This window comes from Mustela nigripes, chromosome 2 (genome assembly GCF_022355385.1).
Source record: "Mustela nigripes isolate SB6536 chromosome 2, MUSNIG.SB6536, whole genome shotgun sequence".
In the NCBI taxonomy this organism is placed as follows: domain Eukaryota; kingdom Metazoa; phylum Chordata; class Mammalia; order Carnivora; family Mustelidae; genus Mustela; species Mustela nigripes.
In genome coordinates, this window is record NC_081558.1 from 44,300,386 (window position 1) to 44,315,497 (window position 15,112).

At 34.8% G+C, this 15,112-nt stretch overlaps 1 protein-coding gene across 6 annotated transcripts in view; it reads left to right on the forward strand.

Moving 5' to 3' along the window:
• The window catches only part of LOC132011507 (contactin-4), a 941,143-nt gene that overhangs the window by 122,237 nt on the left and 803,794 nt on the right, over positions 1–15,112 (forward strand). For 4 of the 6 annotated variants that reach the window (XM_059390189.1, XM_059390187.1, XM_059390193.1 and 1 more), the window contains exon 2: positions 9,525–9,565. The exons of the other annotated variants lie outside the window; for them this stretch is intronic. The gene's annotated coding sequence lies outside the window, so the exon portion shown is untranslated. The remainder of the gene's footprint in view (positions 1–9,524; positions 9,566–15,112) is intronic. 6 annotated transcript variants of the gene reach the window in all.

Genomic DNA, 15,112 nt, shown 5'->3' on the forward strand with positions numbered 1-15,112 from the left:
GTGTTTTGAAGACCATATATAACAACTTGTAGTAGATAGGAATGACTAGAATTTAGACCTACTTAAAAATATCATTGTTTGGGGCGCCTGGGTGGCTCAGTGGGTTAAGCCTCCGCCTTCAGCTCAGGTCATGATCCCAGGGTCCTGGGATGGAGCCCCGCATCAGGCTCTCTGCTCAGCAGGGAGCCTGCTTCCCCCTCACTCTCTCTGTGCTGCTCTGTCTACTTGTGATCTCTCTCTCTGTGTCAAAGAAATAAATAAAATCTTTTAAAAAAAAAATCATTGTTAGTCTTTTGAAAGTAGGATGGTATCGTCTATCTTCTAATTAATAGTTACTAAATAGGACTGGATTGGTAGATTTGAAATCTGTCATTCCAGTGTATGGAACTTTTGACATGCCATATTAATTTACAGTTATCTGCAAAGGGAACTTGACATTCCATTCTGATAGTAGATGGTAAAATCTGCTGTGGCCATTTGGATTCTGTTCCCTCCCTGCCTCCCACAACATAATAAATGATTACCAATTGGTTATAACTTTTGAGGAATTCTATTATACTGGTCTTGCCAAATTGGCCAGTAGGGGCTTTCCTTAAAAACTATTACTATTCTGTGAATTATTGTAGGAAGAAAATAAATTGGCAAAGCTGATGGGTACTCATGGTAAGAGCTTATTGAGGCAAGTTTCTGGAAGGTGCAAGAAGGTATTGAGGTTTTATTATTATTTGTCTCTCACCTCTCTGACTGAACCAGAGGGTCATGGTAAATGATTATTACGTTAGTGATGATGGTGGTTTTGTGTGTTATTAAAAAGTGGTTTAAGAGGAAATCCATTTGATAGAGTACTTAGGCTAACTTTAAGCCTGCTGGAAGAGGTAACCACTGTTTCCTCAAGAGCTTTCTGAATTTCAGTATGACAAGACTGATTAAATGAAACCTATTAGGTAAACTCTATATTAGTTTGCAAAAATCCTTAGGCTTCTTGAATGGATCCTTCAGAGGATCAAGACTGTAATTACACAGGGCTAAATATTAGGATAACAGCCTGTAAGATCCATATAGCTTCCTGGATACTGGAAAATAATTACTCTTTAGACTTCCTTAGCTACAGCTCATAGATGATAGTGTAGATAATGCCTTGAAGGCAGAGCCTGTGTCTTTAGTGTCTTCAGTGCCTAGAACAATAAATAATAATAAATATTACATTTTAGCTAAAATTTATTAAGTACCATGTGCTCAGAGTTAATTTTTTTAATTATATGTCATTTAATTGTCCAAAAAATCCTGCTAGTCTTAATAATTGATTCCAATATTACAAGGTTGGCAGGGCCACATAAAACACTCAATGGGGCCAAAATTTAACACCCTAGTGTCTGTAATTCAAAAGCTTGTGATATTGTCCACTTTGCTGTATTATAGAGCACACTGTCAATATTTGATGAATGAATGTGAGTATATGATAGAATTGTTATGAGGAAATCACCATCATTGAATTTGAATCTGTTTTCCAATCTAAAGATTGTTTACTTTTAATTCTGGTACTGTTAAAATTGTTAGGATTTCTGAGAGATTCATATGTTACTTACTTGATTTGAAAAGAATTATTTTTAAAAAATATTGACTTATTTGAGGGGGAAGGTGAAAGAGCAGTAGGGTGGGGCAGAGAGAGAAAGAAAGAGAAGCAGTCTCCCTGCTGAGCAGGAAGCCTGATGCTCCATCCCAGGATCCTGGGATCATGACTTGAGCTGAAGGCAGATGCTTAACAGACTGAGCCACCCAGGCATCCCTTGAAAAAGAATTATTGTGGAATAATCCAAGGTATGACTTATGTTTGGACAAATGAGCTGCTGCCTATCGTATACAGCGATGCGATTGGCAGGAAGGGTGTGGTACTTCTGCTCCAATTTAGATGAATGACAAACAATTGTTCCAGATGCTCTTGGTTGAGATAAAACTAAATGTTAATGCCACTTGAAAAGTGTCATAATGTATATGGCTTGAAGAGTTCTCATCTATACCTTAAGTGATTTTCATAGCAGTGTTGTTGGTCATACAGGTGGGCCCTCTATAGCTAAGAAAAAAACATCTCAGAGGCTTTAAATGATTTGTCCCGTTAACCCAGCTGAAAACTCAAGCCTTTCATACCAAGCTGGCCAGTGCCTTGTTTTGAGGGGCAAGATCTCAGATCAGTAAGTACCAATATTAAAACAGTTATGAATGAGATCCTTTACACTGACCGTTTGCACTACATTTTCAGTTTTTACTAGTTACATGACAAAGTACTCAGTAGTCACATCTGGACTGTGGCTACTTTACTGGACAGCACAGCTCTAATCAGCAGGCTAGTCCGACTGAGATTTAGTTCTTAGGTATGGGGAAGCTCTGAGAATAAAAGGAAGGGAAGAAATTCTCCTAATTCATTGCTCTACATCGCCCATAATTTGTCATTCGGATGATCTCCTTTATGTTTAAATTTAAATGTCTTTTCATATTTTTAACCTAACTGGCTAGTCATCTCACTGTTTGATATTCAATCATTTGATAAAGAATTTCTATTCTCAAGAGTTCTCTGAGGAAGCAGTATATCTGTGCAAGGAAATACATAAACATGACTCCAGTGATTGGAACAAAATTAGAAGATTCCTGAGGAAAAATTGCTGCTATAATTTAACAAATGCACCTCAGCAACAGCCAAGGCTCATGAGAAGCAAATTGGTTACTTTGGGTTAATGTCAAATGAATGTGCTTTCACTTCACATTTTTTTTTTCTTTTTGTCACTCACCTAAAATGAATGGGTGATAATGGCTAGAATGTAATTTAGTTACAGAAAGAGAAGAAAATGCTGGAAAAAAATTTAAACTACTCTTCAACTCATTCAATCATGTCCTAATGGATTATATTAATTTTGATTAAGATTATAAGGATTTTTGTTTTTTTCTCTACTCTTTTAGACTTTATTAATTCAAAACAAAATTTTCCTAGGAAATTAATACAAATGATTATTTATAAATTATACATTCCTCTAAAGAAAATTCTCTAGTTGGCAAGGCTTACCAGAGCATTTAAATAATTATGTGCTAGGTATAGATTTGTACAGTACACACATAGGTTTTTTTCTTTTTACATAATGAAAGCAACACTGGTCTCAAATTAAATCATATCATCTAATAATAAAAATCACATGAACTACTCTATACTTTTTTTTATACTTTTTTGTTCTATATACTTGACAGCCATTATTTTATTTAATCTTCATTATTTAATTGCTTCCCAGTAAAGAGTGCCCCAATGACTATATATTCCTAGACTATATAATTTTCTTTAAGTTTTATTTATTCGTTTGACAGAGAGAGAAAGAGAGAGGCAGACAGAGGGAGAGGGAGAAGCAGACTCCCCGCTGAGCAGCCAGCTGGATCGATCCTGGACTCGATCGATTCCAGTACCCTGAGATCATGACCTGAGCTGAAAGCAGATGTTTAACTGACTGAGCCACCCAGGCACCCTAGACTATATAATTTTTACAGAGATATTTAGGAGTAAAAAAAAAAAATGCTTTATTACTTTTCATAAATATTGATAAATAATCCTTTATAGATTTTGTACCAGTGGATCACCCTCCAAAAATGGTGGGTATGTGAATTTTTTTTATCCCTTGTACTTACCAACACAGTGTAAATATTTTGCTCTTTGCCAGTACAATAGATGGACAACATGAGGTGTTAAAATATTCTGTTTCTCAGTTGTATTTTCTCTTATAATTAAAATTGAGCCCTTCTCATAGCCCTTACCACCTTCCACATCTTCAAAGCAGCCCTGCCAGAGGATTAGCAAGTTTTAAATGAGATGGGTTTGTCAGTGGAAATTAAAAAGAAGAATTGAGGAAGAGATGTAGGATTCTTCACTTTGGTATATAGTATAATTTTTTATAAAATGTCTTATTTTTTTCTGAGGTGGTTTGAGAGCTTTTGATAGAGATCTGTTTGCATCCTAAGAAGTTGGTTATGGAGAACCTGTTACAAGCATTCAAACCATCCATGCATGACTGGAGATCTGTCCACTATTATATTTTTAAGGTTAAATAGGGGCTAGACTGAACTGTTTCTGAGACATGACAGTTATTAAACTTATACCCACAAAAACCCTGGAGGGATGCTCAGAATTGATGGGCTTTTATTTTTATATACCAGATTCTTCACTGCTCCAGGATTGAAATCCACTGTTGACTCTTCATTCAATAAAATCATATGAATATTGATTCTCAGTAGATGACTATTATATAGAAAGCTTTTGTGAACTAGGCATGTACAATTCATGAAATACTTGACTTTGGGATAATGTCATTTGAGGATTATCTCCAGTGATTGAGGACAGGCATAGATGGCTTGGGAAATTGTTGAGAATCTGGAGATGATTTTCTATGGGTTTCCACTGACCTCCCTAATAAACCTTTTAATGGAGCAGCAGTATGATAAAATCATCCTAGAAATCATAGTTATTCTCTCATGCATAGACTTGAAGGTCTTCTAGCATACCCCTCTAACTTCATAGATGTAAAAACTCACTAGGGAAGTGCTTTTTCCAAGAAAGATCCTAGAAGAGTTAGGACTCCCTGATTTGAGCCTAGTGATTCTTCTTTCTCAAAATTGTCCATGGCCTGTTTGAACAAGAAGTGAAATACACAGCACAGGTGGAAAAACAAAGATAATCACATGGACAGTGCACCTTATTAAATTAGTGTTGGCAACACTTCACTGTTCCAGCCATTCCATAAGATTCTTTGCTCTGTGAGCTATCTAATAAGCTTTCTTTGGTTTTAGGTGATAATTTTCCAGGTAGCTTTTAGATTCTGAAATGACAACCTGATCATCTGGCAAGAAAAGCAATAGTACATAGGTATTATAAGAGATCTTTTCTTTGTATCCAACCAAGACTTAAAAACTTCATCAGCTTGTGGAATTTCTTTCCTTACACAGAACTACTCAGAAATACGCCTTTATTCCAGACACTGGACCAAGGAATCTTTGACAGGGATTTATACTGATATATCTGATAAGAAAATTTATTAAATGTCATTTTACAGCGCTCATGGGAACGGGTATTATACCTGGAGTTAGTAAGTTATAAAATAAATTTATAAAATAAAATTATTTTCCTGAGCATAAGACAGATGCATTGTTGATTGCATTTGTCATAAAGAAATTTAATCTTTATCAATTACTCCGAAAGAAGCTTGTTCTTTTCATGAATGTCGTCCTAACAAAGAATATATTACTCTTGTCGTTTTTTTCTCTATTTCCCTTTTCTTCTGCTTAGTCAGTGGCACTTTTCTCTGTCAGAGAATCAACCAGTTGCATTTCCAGTATTGCCTTAGTCAGAAATGATTCAAGTTTATGCTAAAAGGGGACCAGATACTTGTCTTCCTTGTTGCTTGAAGCTTTGACAAGATCTATTCATTTGCCTTCAATAGTATTGCTCTGAGTTTATTTTTTGCTTGGGAAAAAGGCCATAGTTGCTTGGAAAAATTGAGTTTTCATTTATCTTGGCCTATCTGTCATACTGATAAGATCTGCTGTCTTACAACTTACTCAGAACTAAGAGAAGAACAAAGTGGCTGAGAAGACCCATAAGTCTATATGTTTCAGAAACAAAAGATTTATTTGTCTCCATTCCACTTGTCTTTTGAGTAGAGTTTGAATGAATGATTATTATGAATAGCATGAGATTTAATGATGCCAACATTATCAATTTATACATTTATCGAGGTGTAATGGATTATGTGTACTGAGGTAACCTGAAAGCTGCTTACTTTAAACTAACTAATATGGAACTTAGTTTTAGGGTACCTGGGTGGCTCAGTTGGTTAAGTGTCTGAACTTTGGTATTGGCTCAGGTCCTGGTCTCATGGGTCCTGATTTCATGGGTCATGTGATATAGCCCTGCATCAGTCTTCATGCTCCATGGGGTTGCTTGGAAATTTTCTCCCTCTGCCCCTTCTTCTCCCTCTGCTCTCTCTCTTCCTCTCTCTAAAATATCTTAAAAAAATAAATAAATAAAAAGTTAGTGTTGATGCGGTCACAAATACAGAACCCTTAATGTCTGAATAGGAAGGGAGTATCTCATTCTGTTTTTCAACATGCTACAGTAAATACTGAAAAGATATCTCAAAATTTTGAGTAAATAAATCCTATTGTGTATCATTTTCTCATTTTTGTATTAATGCCTGTAAGGTTTTTTATAAATGTTTGATCCATTCTATCTTCTTAAAATAATGTTTCCTCTTGATGCAATTTGCTTTGATCTTTAACTTGTCAGTAAGAGGAGCTTTGCCATATTATTATAAACACATGATGTATTTTGATTAATGGTTATTCTGCTGACTAAGAACCAGATTTCAATATAGTGGTCTCACTAGATTTTAAGTATTGATGATTTACAAGTCACAGGACTATATAGTGCTGTGCTTGTTCCTGGCCTAATTCATTTATTTACTATTGCATATACCCATTCCTCACCCAGGGTTTCAGTAACTATGGTGAGAGTCACCTCGCCTTAGGTGCTGGAGTACATATATGAAAGCCCTCTTGCTCCCAGCACATACAGTTGAGTTAAAGCAGAGATGCTCTAAATGGGTATAAAACATGGAACAGAAAAAACTGCAATAGGAGATGCAGAGGTAATCCTTAATTCAGTGGAGAAGGGTTTGGAAAGTTCAGGTTGGCAGAGTTGAGTTTTGAGGGGTGAGTGCTTCCTTAGTTATGCAGTAGTACAGATTGCATATGTTATCATGAAAATTTAGTGTAGCGGTAACATAATCATCATAGAGTTACAACATGGGCTCACTGGGAGAACTTGTCTGGTTTACATCATCTGGATCACTGCCAAGGCTCTGTAATTTAGTAGGAAGTACACAAGAGTTAGAGATAAGAGGTCTTATTCTGCTGCTTATTAGCAATGCAACCACAGGCCAAACATGAAACCTCTTACCCTACTTTTTTATCTGATAACTGGAGATAATACCACTAGATACTCAATATGTGTTCTCCTTTGAACATTAAGTCAAACATTTATCTGAAAGCATATTGTAAATGGAAAGGATTCATGAAATACAACTTTTATTTTATACATATTTCACTTCTAAATTTTATTCATTGAATTACATGTGGGGAATAATTTTGTTTCAGGCTTCAGAAAGCAATTAACAGTTTATAAGCATCGTTATTGGCCTCCATACTTCCTTGTTTTGGAACCCCGGAATAATTTTAAATATTTTCCTCAAGAATACAACATTTTTATGTTCCATTTATATCACCATGCCTTGGTACAAATGGAACATAAAAAAGATACACCAGGAGCACCTGGGTGGCTTAGTTCTTAAGCGTCTGTCTTCTGCTCAGGTCATGATCCTAGAGTCCTGGGATTGAACCCCACATTGGGCTCTCTGCTCAGTGGGGAGCTTGCTCCTTCCTCTCCCACTCCCCCTGCTTGTGTTACCTCTCTTGCTGTGTCCTCTGTCAAATTAATAAATAAAACAATTAGAAAAAAAAGATACCCCAAACCATCATTTAAATTCACTTACTCATTTTAATTTTACTCATTAATATCTATTGTATGTCAGGCTCTCTGCTAGGCATCAGAGATGTAACATAGATGCTACCCTCATTTAGTTTACATTACAGTGAGGGATGTAGTTATGTCACAGAGACAATCAGTTATAAATGCTTTAAAGAAGCATTTATAATGCTTCTGTGAGAATATATTATGTTCTGTGAGAATATATTATGAGGACATGACTTAGAGTGTCAGATTTTTCTTAGAAGGTGAACTTTAAGTGGGAATCTACAGAAAGAATTGTTATGAGAGTTCTAAGTTTTAAGAGAAGTTCTAAGTTCTAAGAGAGTTCTGAGTTCTAAGAATAGAAATGAGTTAAGGGAGAGAACATACCAGATGAAATGATATGTATAAACACCCTTAACTAGGAAGGAACATGACAGATTTTAAGAAATGAAAATACTTCAGTGTATCTGGAGTGCAGAGAGCAAGGTAGAGAAAGGTGGAAGATACTGGGAATATTTGGCAAAGGGTAGATGATGGATTTGTCGACCAGTTTAAAAACTTTGGTCATTTTTATGACTAATGAGAAGACACTGAAGCATCTTCAGAGGGTTGAAATGGGGGGTTGGGTAAATGCAGTGAGAAGGTTCTGCTGTTTCGGATATGAAATAATGGTAGGTAGAAGAGAGATGGTAATAGATAACTGTATGAGGTAGAGTGGTCTAGACCTAGGGGTGGCTGATTACTTTTACAAGAGGTGAGAGAGAAAGGCATGAGGGACTTCTGCCTCTCTGGCTGGTGAATTATGGTGGTGCCATTCACTATCAACACTGGAAGTTGACCATTTAGAATGGGAGGAGAATCGGTATAGGAAATTATGTGTTTGTACTCAGAGACATTGAATTTGACATCCCTTTAGAGTATCCAAATAGTTTGTCAGGTAGCCAATTGGCTGCATGGGTGTGGAGGTCTGAAAGGAGCGTTTGAAGATAAAACAATGTGAATACAAATTTTTGTTAAGCCCAAACTATTATCAATAACTCTTGGAGTTTAAATTTAGGAAGGTTCAATGTTAGATTTTTGAGGGTAAGAAAAGTGGGGAATTTTTAAATATTGGATAGACCTCACACCATTTAAAATTTTGTAGGGGTGCATGTCTGGCTCAGTTAGTAGAGCATTTGACTCTTGATCTTGGGGTCATGAGTTCGAGCCCAATGTTCAGTGTAGAGATTACTTAAAAAAACAAATAAAATTTTTATAATTGTTGAACAATTTATCTAGACTTAAAAATTTAGATTTCAGGTTTTTAAAAGTGAATTGTGATCTGAAAATCATCAGTGAATTTAAAGATATGGTGAGAAGTGAGTTTTTATTTAGTTTATAAAGAATGAATATTAATTGTTGCTCTTTATGATCTTAGGAAATTTTTTCCTTAATTTTAAATGAAGACCATTTTTAACTTTCATATGAAAATCAAATGCTTACCATAATGTGTACATTAAGCAGAACTAGTAGTATCTCTTTCATTATAGGTATTGAATATAGGTCAGTCTACAGGCTTTCATACTAGATTTATGACAATTTTCTTACTCATCAGGGTAACTTCCACACAGTGTAAAGAATATGATGATAAAATCAGATCCTCTGTAATTCACTGAGATACTTTTTCTGGATGACTTCATGACTTCCCATTCAGACAGCTTTTCAGTTTTGTTTATTTTTGAGGTAGGCTCCCACCCTGGGGCTTGAACTCATGACGGTGACCCTCAGATTGAGACCTGAGCTGAAATCAAGTATTAGACACTTAACAAACTGGGCCACCTAGGCACCCCACCATTGAGATATTTCATTCTAAAACCAGCAATACTGGAATGCAACTGACTACATTAAACAGGCGTGCACACACACACACACACACACAAAACAAGCCTAGGTTTGTGTTTTATTCTAAAATCCATTTCTTTATTTGTAGGTGATGAGCAATTGAAGTTGAGATGAATAACATATTTGGGGGTATGTACAATTTTTTTAAATAAAAATATGTATGTGTTATATAGCATATAAATTGTTTTACAAATTATACAAAGACTATGACTATTGATTGATAAGGACCACATTTCCTTAAATTATAGAATTAGTAAATAGCTCTATTTTATGTAAATAATATATACAGAAAGCAGTAGCAATGGATTTTATGATAAACTCTAAGGTAATAAGTGATTTTAAATGTAATGTGTAGACCAAAAAATTCATTTACAAATAAAATCTTTTTATTAAACTTCATTTGCCAAAGTGTTTTAAAATTCAGTTTTTAAAGTAGGAAAGTTGACTAATTATTTTAAATATATTATGAAAATAATTATAGTATGCACAGTGTTTATTAGTTTTCCCTGATATATTTATTTGGCTATAAACCTTTGGTGTTTTTCATATACAAGTTCTATTTTGTTATGTTAAATTCTAGTTATTGCCAACATGTGCATTTTTAAACCCAGTTTACCCCTGTAAACATTATTTTATATGTTGTCATTTTTACTGATGAGTTGGCTCTGTTTTCAGTAGAAAAATTCAAAATGAGCTTTTGTTTCTCAAGCTAACACCTTTATATTTTATACAAAGTTTTCTGTTGTTACTCCTTCTGATTTAATATATACATCATATACTGGAGAATGATCAATTTGTTGTGTTTTAGCAATTTACGTTTTGGTTATACTTGCAAATAAATATAAAATACTAATTTATGGGGAAGATCTTTAGACTTAAAAAGGGTTACTGACCATTTAAGAATGACTATTGATAAATATAAAATTGAGTCTTAACTGTATTAGTGCCTGACTAACTTACACATAGATACATGGACACAGACATGAACCACCCAATCCCATAGCAACGATGACAAACTTCTAAAAAAGCAGATGGTATCCTACCATGTTGGGCCATCACAGCCTTGGGCCAGTGGTTCTCAAGTGTTTTGAGACAAATATTGCTTTCAGGAGCTGTGGGATATTAAGCAATTCAATTTCCCTAAGCTCAGTTTATTTGTATGGTTTAGTTGTCTAAATCATATATGATTTCTTACATGACTTCTTCCTTAAAACATTTTTATTTCATATTTGAAAAAGCTAAAGTTTAGAGGTGAATAATTTTGTATTGGTAAAACTGTTACTAATATTTTGCAGTGTAAGATAAATTTATTTATTGGGATAGGACAGTAGAAAAGTACAATTGATTCTTTGGCTAATCAGCAGTGGTTTTGTTTGCTTAAATTTTGGGGGCTGGGCAGATCTAAGAAGGCAGGCTTCCCCTCTGTGTCCTTTTGTCCTACCTGACATGGAGACTCAGGATTGAGTCACTTTGAAAGAATTCCTCATGACCTTGTTAGCTCAAGGTTATCTTTTATCTGACTTCTCTCTTCCTGGATAGGTTACAGGCTGGAAAACATTAAAATATCTATTTTCTTGGTGGTTTTCTTTTCTAGATTTGAATAATTCACTTGAATCTTCCAAGCTACTTAGATGAAAAAATGTTATCAAATAAACGTATTATATTTTTAGTCTACATATAAGGCTTCATATCTTTTAATTTGGTCATTTAAAAAACTAAATAATGTTCAGATACCTTTTATATTGTGAGGTTCGATATTTGCTTGAGATGGGCATTTCTTTTTTATTAAAAAAAAAATACTGGAAGTATCTAAATACTGTGAAAGATCCGTTTGAGTATCGGGCTTATTCTGCATTGAATACTCCCTTGTGTTCCCATTCATTCACATAATATTTTAAGCTCTTTATTACACACATTACAAATGCAGATATGAAATGACCTCTCTTTTTCAGTAGAGGGGATTTTTAAGAACCAGGTTAGGGACTCCGTAGGTATCTTGTGCCATTTTTCTCATTCTGAAATTTTGTTATTATATGATTTTAATCGAGTAGGTGAATCAAAAAAAAAAAAGTTAGTCTTGTAGGTGAAAAACGGTAAGATGGTGTCCATTTTATATGGATTGGCCTACATATACCAGATTAGTTACTCATTGTTTAGAAGAATGTATATAACAAAAAAAAAAAAAGAATGTATATAACTAATCCGTGAAAATGATAACAACAAGCAGCAAAGCTTATTAAGACACTAACTTCGTTTTAAAAAAAGTAGTTATCATGAGTGCCAGATATTGAAACTATATTTTAAACATTTGTAAATCAAATGGGAATAACGTGTTCTTTGCATATATTATTTCTTTTACAGGAATTCTTTTCTGTATTTTATGAGACAAATCACAGGCATTATAGTTTCAAATCAACTTTATTGTTTTCATTGCAATTGCTACGTAGCTATTGAATAGTTATAGTAAGTTTTAATGACGAATGAAGTGCATGTTTGATTATATGCTGTTAGTAAAAATATCTTTTTATGGCCTAGGGTGGTTTTCAGCATGGCCTTGACAAAGGCAGTATGTAAATGTGTATTTCCCTTCAAAAGAATATAAGTCAGCATAAGGACATTTTAAGGGAAATATTTAAAAATTAACAATTAGTGAATATTCTTTGTGTGTTGAAATTATATGAACATGTAAATAACATAGCTGTGCTTATTTTCAGAGGCCATTATAATACTAATTAGAAAAGTTGTAAATACTGTAATTCTACTAAATTACATTTTTATTTCTATGTTATTGTTGAATATAGCAGGGATTAGGAAGATAGTTATAATGCTGACATTGAGAATGTTCCCACAATTACTTTTTTATCTTGTGTTACTGATTCTCCTGCTACTTATCATTTGCTGTTGTGCCCAATATCTGATCCTACCTTTCTGCCTTTTATTCTGTTTCCTTTGTCAGAGATACTCTTTTCTTCCAGTCCTTAAATTTCAAAGTTGTACTTAACTTGCAATGTCTAGTTTGAGGGTTGCCTTTTTCACAGTGCCCTACAGTCAAAACTCCTGCTCAAGGTCATTGCTATCAACTTGTTCCTTCTTTTGTAGCTCATCTAAAGCATGGTCCCTTGTGACTAACAAATATTCTTGATGTTCATCTCACTTATTCCTTGTTTTCTGCCCCATTGGAAAAATCATCTCACATCATCATTTATTTAACTTTGAACATAGTTCCTCAGTGATGAAAAATACTAGAAAAGTAAGAATCTCTGCATCTGCATGCATGGTGTGAGGTTTGGGGCTAGAGACCATGAAAAAGTGTATTGGTGCTGGGAAGAATGATTATCTAAGGAATTCAACATGTAATAATTATTTTATCCAAGAGCCAGGAGATATCTTTGATAGGAATTACAAGGCAGGAGATACTTTCTTTGACCCTTCCTGTTCAGCTTCTTAACATCTCTTTAATATTAATAACAGCTGAAATGAGAACTATAATGACAACTGTAGTTTTATGGAGCTTAATGTATGTATTATACTTCATCATTTTTTATCTTCATGTCCTGCCATGAAGTTGGTGGAACAGAAGTTGACATTATCCAGAATTGGCCAAGTTTATTTGTTATCAGCTAATACTATTTAAAGCCTGATTATGCAGTCTAACTGTTCTTTTATTAAATGTTAAGTTAGTATTTAATGTCTGTGATCTTTTAGCATAATTTAGAAATAAAGTAACCTCTGCAATCCAGAAAGCAGTGTCCTAATTTAAAACTGTATGCCTTTTAAAATAGATATAGCTATTTTGATCAAAATTCTTGGATTAGGATCCCAAGTTGCATCAATTTCACAGTTCCTAATCCTCTGGACAAAGGAATTCAAGATAGAATAGACCTATACCCTAAAAATATCATCAGAGTAGGAACATTAAGAGTGAGATAGTCTCTAGAGAAGAAGGTGACTAATGTCCATACAGTTAGGCTAAGCCAAGATACCCAGACAAAATTGACCAGGGAGCAGGGAGAGTCCTGAAACAGTGTCTCCACTTCTGTGAACTCAGCTGCTACAATTTTTCCTTCAATCTTGAGCTATATCCTAGGGTAATAAGGAGCTATAGGACCCAATCAATTACCCTGTTATATAAGCTATACTAACTAGGGTCTTTGTTATTTGCAGTTCAACCTCCTGACTAATGCAGGTAAAATCACTGATACAACGGTATTCTTCTTTCTGCTCTACTTTCCATTTCTATTTTCCTTTCTTTTCTTCTTCCCTTTCCTTTCTTCTCCTCTCCTTCTCTGGCTACATTTTCCTTTATCCTTGCCATTTCTTTCTTCCTCTTACTTCATTACTTGCCTATTCATTCATCCATGTATCCATCCATGTATATAAATACTATTTTATTTTATTTTAAAAATTTTATTTAACCATTTGACAGAGATCACAAGTAGACAGAGAGGCAGGCAGAGAGAGAGGAGGAAGCAGGCTCCCTGCTGAGCAAAGAGCCCAGTGCGGGGCTTGATCCCAGGACACTGGGATCATGACCTGAGCCAAAGGCAGAGGTTTTAACCCACTAAGCCACCCAAGCGCCCCAACTTCAGAGTATTTTTAATTAAACATTATAATAGGCTGTTCAAATCTTTTCATAGTTAAACATTAAACATTAAATATCCTGAATTACTAAAGTGCTTTTACTTTTGTTTCCAGTATTTTCCTGTGGGCAAACCACTATATAGTCATCGTTTTTATTACATAGTCTTTTGGAATGTAGATCATAAGACATGTTTGTAACAATGATTATTTATCAGATAATACTTTGAACAATGTAAAAGTTTCTACGTGTATGGGGCACCTGGGTGGCTCAGTGGGTTAAAGCCTCTGCCTTTGACTCACAGGGTCCTGGGATTGAGCCCTGCATCGGGCTCTCTGATCAGCAGGAGCCTGCTTCCTTCTCTCTCTCTGCCTGCTTCTCTGCCTACTTGTGATTTCTGTCTGTCAAATAAATAAAATATTTTTTAAAAAAAATTTTCTACATGTAAAACCATAAAGGTTTTAAGAATAATGCATCTAGAAACCTCAGAACCTTTGATTTGCCCTTATTTTTGAGAAAAGCATTATCTTTTACCTGTCCACAGTGAACTATATTACGTGTCTCTTCCATCCCATTTTGTTCATTTATTCATTCAGGTAACAAGTATTCAACCCTCATTATCAATGTGGGGCTCCATCCCAGGACCCTGAGATCATTACCCAAGCTGAAGGCAGAGGCTTTAACCCACTGAGCCACCCAGGTGCCCCTGTAAATACTATTTTAGTAAATAAAAATAAGCTGTTATTATAATTGTGAACTTGTTTTTCCATTTACAGGAGAAGGGGTATGATGGATGCAAATAACTATAATGCAAGATAGAATATGAGTACCCGGAAGATGTATAGGTGAAGTCTGATGGGGAGTTCAAAAATGGCAAAAATTACTTCTCTCTGGGAATCTAGGAGAAATTTTTGGAAGAGGTTGGCATTGAATTTGTTCAGTGTTTATGGTTAGGATATGCATATATGGAGATGGTGATGATGGTCACTAAGTAATTAGTAATTAGTGCAAATACAGATAGGAAGATATGGCTTGGAGCATGGATGTGTACAGTACATGGAGAATACAGCATGCAATGTGGAAAGTAATGTATCTAT